The sequence below is a fragment of the Priapulus caudatus genome, unplaced genomic scaffold (assembly GCF_000485595.1).
Source record: "Priapulus caudatus unplaced genomic scaffold, Priapulus_caudatus-5.0.1 Scaffold2684, whole genome shotgun sequence".
Taxonomy (NCBI): Eukaryota; Metazoa; Priapulida; class Priapulimorpha; order Priapulimorphida; family Priapulidae; genus Priapulus; species Priapulus caudatus.
In genome coordinates, this window is record NW_014579745.1 from 8745 (window position 1) to 15528 (window position 6784).

The following is a 6784-nucleotide window of genomic DNA, read 5'->3' on the forward strand; positions in this document are numbered from 1 at the left end:
TATATACTCATCTTCTAGTATACATAGAATGTACGGAAGGATTCCAATGTTAAATGCCTCTGATATTTACAGGTTACGTGTATATACTCATCTTCTAGTATACATAGAATGTACGGAAGGGTTCCAATGTTAAATGCCTCTGATATTTACAGGTTACGTGTATATACTCATCTTCTAGTATACATAGAATGTACGGAAGGATTCCAATGTTAAATGCCTCTGATATTTACAGGTTACGTGTATATACTCATCTTCTAGTATACATAGAATGCACGGAAGGATTCCAATGTTAAATGCCTCTGATATTTACAGGTTACGTGTATATACTCATCTTCTAGTATACATAGAATGCACGGAGGGATTCCAATGTTAAATGCCTCTGATATTTCGACATTAACATCTGTATAGGGACGCGAATGTGGGATAGTCATTCTAGACGCATGCGCATTTCTATTGTCTCATTTCAAAATGTCAGGCGGTTTTCTCACTTCATAGTTTCTAACAAAGATCGTAGAGTGCCGGAGGCCAGTGTAGGTAGAGTGTAGAGGCCTCCGGCACTCTACGATCTTTGGTTTCTAAGCATAGTTGTGGCAGTCATACGCCGCCTAGCGGACAAGCATAACCTTATTTGTGATGTTTGTACACGTTTTCCACACAGGATTGTAAATCGCACTTGTTTCCCGTTGTAACTGACTATAAGCTCGCTATAGCACATCTGCATCGATGCGCGAAACATATAGTCTCTTCTCTGTAAATCGGCGCTGGTGTGGTTGCGCGTCTTGGCTTCCTTTCATAGTTACAGGCTTACATCGGCGAACGCAGACATTTGTACGTGCATCATAGTTAAATGTCACCAGGAGTGAATATAATAATAGAATCTATTATTTGTATAGTCTCTAATATTAATTATTCATTTCTGATGTCATGTATAGTGGTGCGCACGCGTACAGTGATGTAGATACTCACCGTCCAGCCTCCTGGCTCGGTGTCCATGTCGCAGTAGACGTCTAACCGCATCGCTGCTGTCGGCATCACCACGTAGACGCCGCTACGTCGTTCACCGCGCGCGTACAGCTCCGTACAATCCCGCACTGGCGGTAACGTCGTCGGCGGCTGCGTCGTCGTCGGCTGCGTCGTCGTCGGCTGCTGCGTCGTCGTCGGCTGCTGCGTCGTCGTCGGCTGCTGCGTCGTCGTCGTCGGCTGCTGCGTCGTCGTCGGCTGCTGCGTCGTCGTCGGCTGCTGCGTCGTCGTCGGCGTTGATGCTAGGTTTACAATATATATATATATATATATATATATATATATATATATACGTGATAGGTATATATAGTATTATATATAATTATACTAAATTATAGTATAAATATATAATTATACATACTATATATATATATATATATAAGATATATAAGATTACACTCCATACCATAAGATACATACATACATACATACATATATACATACATACATACATACATTACCATACATACATCATACATGCAGACATACATCATACAACAGACATACATGCATGCCATACATACATACATACATAGCATACATTACATACATACATACATACCATCACATACATTACCATACACTACCATACATACATACATAATACATACATTACATAGCTTACACACAATAATACATACATACCATACATACATACATAGATACATACCACCCATACATACAGTACACCACACACAAACGTAACGCCTCCGCACGCCCGCGACCGCACGCACGCAACGCCACGCAGCACACACACACGAGTGCTATACTATTAGTATTACTATGTCCATATATAATATACTATATTTATTATATATATATATATGGATATACATAATAAGCGGAGGCTAACGCTCTGTGTTATCATTATATAGCATCGCCACTTCAGTTTTAATTTTTGGCGTTCGAGTTGACATTATCGCTAGTGCGCTGACCACAACACTGAGTTTAGCATTGCGAGAACCCGCAGCTGCGTGTGAGGTTAGCCCAATAACCGCTCATTGTATGCATCTAAAAATATAACATGTTGCCTAACCGAATATCACGGTAAAAACTGATATATAACGGTGTGCGTAGCGTATCGCATAGCGCTATAACGTGGCGCCTTACGTGTGCCGCCAAACATGTTGTTCTAAGAATAGTTGCGATCCATCCGTTTCTGGGTATAAGCCGTCATTCCTCTCCCAGTGCTCTTCCCGAGCACTGCATAGTAATTGTATGTTCCAGTGTTAGCGAAAGAGGAAAAAGAGTCGTGAAAGGCCGCAAGGAAAAAAAAGAGGGCGTGCGGAGGCTTATACCAATGTATGCCGACTTTGATAATTGATCAACATTAGGATAAGATCGTGAAACAAAATACCTCTAAATGTTGAGCAACTTGATTGTTTTCTAGAAGTGGCATATAATGTAGTCATTGATGCTCCGTCTTACACACTAAGAATAATTTTCTCGTACATTTAAAGTTTACCAGACCAGCTGATGATTAGGAGCAACCGAAGGGGCTCCACGAAGCTATCGTAAGAACTTATTTACCACTGGAGGTATACCACAACTCAATACCTTTTGTTTACCTCTCTGCAGTGATCATTGAGAGTGCTCAGCCCATCGGCCCCCCATAAACTTCGCCCTTCTCCGAACTGCTTGTGACTCCAACATCCTCGTCCCGGTATAGCCCGCACTATCCCGCGTTGCGCGCTCATCTTGATTTTTCCACTATGTTGTGGATCCGATCCTGTGCTTCCCGCCTGTTTGGCCGGTATGATTCGCAATCGTCTGAGCGGGTAACTACCGGAACGATTGGCCCCTGGGGTCACCAAAGGTTACCCCCGGTCCACTATGACATATTCAACAAATAGCGCGCGTATTCAATAACCTAGGGAGCACGTGTGAGAAGTCGTCCGCCCCTTAGTTAGAAAAAGAACTCCGCCCGAAAGGCGCGTCTGAGTTACACACGACCAGCGTATCTAACGGAATGCGGCTTCGGCACACCGCACTAATGCTAAACAATATAGCCGTTAAGTACGCAGTGAATATATGATTACCAGTGGGCTTCCGCGTATGGGCCAGATTAGAAACCTAGTAATGTACATGAATGTAAATAAAATAATTACTCTCAAATGATGATTTGTCGTTATCTTTTATATTCTATTAATTATTATCTGCCGCTACTGGTCGCTGCGCAATTGTCGAGGGCACACTAGTGAAAACCAGCGGACCATTGCATGGTAAAATTTGAGAGGCCGTCTTAAGCGACCAAATGACTGGAATTTAGCGGTCACGAAGACTTGTATGATCATGAAGCGTCACGATATTGAATGTGATCTGCGTCATGCCGTGTATCCACAAGCGGGCAGTCGAGGCTGTGCAAATCCTGCGTCCGATGAACCTGTGATCCTGCCAAATCAAGTGGCGGGCTGCTGGCCTCATCATGGGAGGCTGTGGGGATGCCGGTGCAAATCATGACCCTGTGGGTGTGCAATGTTCCCCGGTCCCGAACAGCATGGATTGAGTGAGTCTGCCGTCCAATTGAAGGTACACCCCTTCTTCGAAAAATCATGTGCATCAAGAATCGGGCATTTGGGTGTGTGGGTGGGACCACAGCGGCATTTCATTTCCCACTTTTACATTGCTTATTCAGGTCGTGTACAATACTGTGAATCTGCATCGGTAATAGAAACTGTGAATCCAGAGTCTGAATGCGGCCCTTGTTTTATGAATCCTGCCCGTACTGATCCCCTGTTGTTCATGACGGGGCTCCTTCTGACCCAAAGTCGTAGTCTGTAATTTTCCGTCCCCCAATGTATTACCGTGTGTACTCCGCCCGATCATATAGGCCCAAGCCCGGCGCGCTACATCATCCATTGGTCCCAATTTGTGGATGGGTGTGGGGTGCGCTTCGCGTGTCTGTGGTGGCCCCCCCCTTACCGCTCTGTATCGGCCTATGTCCTGCGATTCAAGCACTGAAAAACGAATATTAGAATTAGTTTGATTTGGTGTGGTCTGCGTGGTGCGTCGTCCGCTGCGGTGTGGTGTGTGTGTGCGTGCCGTGCGTGCGTGTGTTTAGCCTACGGCCCGTGCAGGACCATTGCAAGTGCCGTGCGGGTGGGCGGTGCGGCCGTGCCCCGTGCCGTGCGTGCTGTGGTGCATTGTGATCGTGCTGTCACTAAAACACTAGCTTGGTTTTCAGGGGGTTGGCAAGGCTTCCATGACTGTATAAAGGTTAAAAGACGTTCTAAATCTATCTTATTGAAAAAAGTAAGTGGACCGTAAGAAGGGGCCATTTAGCGTCTTGACCAAGTGACAGTTGACAATACGAGAAATAGCAAGGAGTCGAACGTGGTGCCGGAATGAAAACCAGCGGTTGAGATGGGCGTTTGCGTGCAATGCGTGCTGTGCGTGGGCCGAGGCGCAGCGTGTGGTAAAAATTGTCTTAAATTAAATCAAAGACTCGTTAACTTGAAGCAATTGCTAAACAATAAAAACCCATGCTGCAAGAAGCCCCGTAAGTTGCTTACCGGCCCGAAATCCGCATGTCCTGCCTCCCGGAACTATCTCACTGAGCAGTAAACCCACTAATCCGCAATTTACTTTAATTACAAAAACCCGATATTACCAATCGCTTAAAATATCCAAAAATTTACCTAAACCCCAATACGTCGATCAAATAATAAACATATCTGCAACTCCACGGTACCCAAATTCTAACATACACCCGTGTTAAGTTAGATTCTATAAAAAATGTTGTAATTTGCTTTCTCTGGATGAGACACTCCTCACGACTAAGTATCCATATTGAAATTTCATGGATTTCAATATCATAAAAACAAGCATGGCGTAGCCCCGTGGCCAAAATAGAAGCGCGTTCTGTATTCTGTAAAGATAAAGTAAAGCGTAGTGGTAAGTGGTAAGTGGCAGAGATCTACACTAGAATAAAGAATTATGGTAGTCGGTCGAGTGGTAGTGGTAGTGGTAAACTGTGCGCATTTGATCATGCAACAGGCGAAGAGAAGCTTCAGAAGTGCGCGAGCCATGATAGCAGATTAACACAGTAATGCGCGCGTTCTCTTCTTGGTTCGTCTACGTTTCTATGATGTCTATATTGGCGTGTATAAGTATGATCTTTTCTATCCCGGATGTTATGTACTGCATGCTCCCTTATATACGACGGAATTTCCCAGCCAGTTATGTATTCGCTTCATGCCTGGAATGCGTGGTGATGTGTTAGCTACCAGCAGATCACATAAATCACGGTGATTTATGTGCTCTGCTACCAGTTGGCACTCAGGATTGCCCCGGGTATTTTCCAGGCCAACCTATATTTAAAGTTCCAGGGGCGTAGATAGCGGGGGGGGGGAATACATCCCCCACTTATTGACGTGGAGCGGGGATGGCGTGTACATCTACTTTCAGGAGGAAAATGGGGGATTCAAAATTTTCTGGGGGAGGACCCGCATACCCCCGCCTGTTTCTTACCACCCTCCTCGAAAACCTGCATTGGCCACTGTCGAGCGTAACAAATTGAGCACCCCCACTTTAAAAAGCGTTCCGTGGCGCCTGTAGAGTACTGCTAACAAAGATTATAATTATGAATATTTGTATGCATATCACAAGTCAAATTTTGCGAGTTTATCTGACAGGGGCATAGATAGCGGGGGGATGGGGGTATATCCCCCCACACTTATTGAGGAAGATACTAAACCCTAAACCCTAACCCTAACCCTAACCCTTTCAGGAAGAAAATGGGGAAATATTTAATATTTTACAAACAATAAATACGGGATATTTATCTACAAATACGTCATCGCTATTCATACTCTCCTAATGTATTATTACAGAAATGGAACGTGACATACATCTACTGTAAAATGGCTGTAACTCGTTCCAAGAATGACATTATTTTACTGAAACTCAGACGGTTAATTTTGGATGCATTCCCCATATACGAAAATCCCGAAAGTCTTATCACTGCTCACGAAAGTTAAATCTTTGCTTTATTCAAAATTAGAATAGACCTATTAAGAGTTGGGATATTGAATTTTCACGGGGATTGAATGGGAAAATTCAATTTCATCTTACTTTTTTTGAGAGGGGGGTGCTGAGACCCGACCGGAAGTATATTCCCGATTTTGTATAAGGGGTGAAAATATGCACTTTTGGGTTCAAATCTGGTTGTTTTTCTCATATTTTTTTCAGTTTTAACGTTCTCAGTAAAATAAACGTTTTATAAAAATTTCAGGGGCAAATGATTTCAGTGCTGTAGTGTAGCCGTGCTACGCGGGTTTACGCGCCAGCAAGCGCAGCGTCACTTCCTTAGAAAGTTCGAGAACGTCACTCGTCGTGCGTGACGATAGTTCTGCAGAAGCTTCGAGAATAAGTCGTCGCGCCTGACTGATCGCCACGCGATCAAGGAAGTAACTGCGTAGGCGCAGCAGAAAAAGAACGAGAGTTTTTCAGGCTGGGTGTGAACATATTATGTCGCCGCAAGGCGGTGATAGTTTTCAGCCGCGGGTTATGTGTAGTGTGTAGTCAGACGCATATAACCTGTATTTGGAATCACTGAGTAGAATAAATTATCTAATCTGTTACAACAAAGACGTGTTATCTTTACTGTGATCTTTATCGTCACCGTCTTACGTCGGAATTATGCCGTCTGTTATAGTGTGACCCAGGGCAGTTTGTATCCCGCGAAGTTGGCGTGGTCATTTCTACGGTGGCATGATCTAGCTCGATCATGTACTTGGCTCCCTAGGGGTTTTTTGTTTGTTCA